Below are 1,039 nucleotides of genomic sequence, written 5' to 3' on the forward strand. Positions count from 1 at the left end.
GAGGTGGCTGCGGGTTGACGAAAGGGAAAAGCGCCGCGGCGCCGCGAAGAGAGAGAGGAGGCTCCATTAGTTCTAAACTCCTTGGTCTTTCTTTGAACTCGGAGCGGGCGGTTGGAGGGTGCCACTGGGAGGTCCTACTTCTTTATATTCCTTCTCTCTTGTTTCTGTCTGTATGTCTTACTTTTCCCCCAGCGCTAAATGACCATCATTGTGTCGATGTGCTTCTCTTTACTCAAATAAACAAATAAACGAACAAACAATTCGAACTCAGTATTCTAGTATCTTATCAAGGAGCACCAGATACTGAGATCTTGAGCAGTTTAGTTCTTTCCAGGGCCCGGTGATTGTCACATAGCTTCGGGAATGTCTTCTGGGTGTCTTTGTTTCGTTGGGGGGTTTTTCTTGTCTGTCAAGATAGCGCTTGCCTGAAATCAGCTCGTCGTATATAATAATCTCTTTGGGGGTGAAAGGCCAAAGCCGTCTATGCTGTGCACGTGACTTGCCAGTCCACTTGAGCTGGGAACACCCCTCGGGGCGCTGCCACTGACTGAAGTGTCTTTAGGCCATTCCCAAAGGGAGGACATTTCTCGTTCTAATGCACAGTAGGATTGTAAATGGACTGACCCAACAATGTCATGCTAATTTAGTAATAACTGTGCATGAACTACAACAGGGAACTGTTGCATTTTCTTTCCTAATCCTTACTATCGTCATTTTCCACTACTTCTTTTGTATGTTCGTCATACTCTTGTGAACCGCTATTTCCGTGGTGCCTTGATAGCCGAAGCAGACTTTTGTGCTGTTGAAGCTAGAGAGGTGAGCAGAGTAAGCTTGGATTCACTGTAAGGACTTCTCAGTTGACATCCACCCGCCTTGGCGCCCATATGACCTTAGCAGTTGCGCACCATAAAACCTCTACCCCAATTTTTTTTTTTTAAAGAGCTGGGAACGTTGTAGGATGTTGTGGATCATGCTCTGCGTCTTAACGGTGTCTGGGACTGTCTTGCTACAAAGCAGGTTATATAATGTTGTTATTTAT

Source organism: Aplysia californica, unplaced genomic scaffold (genome assembly GCF_000002075.1).
Source record: "Aplysia californica isolate F4 #8 unplaced genomic scaffold, AplCal3.0 scaffold00228, whole genome shotgun sequence".
Lineage (NCBI taxonomy): Eukaryota > Metazoa > Mollusca > Gastropoda > Aplysiida > Aplysiidae > Aplysia > Aplysia californica.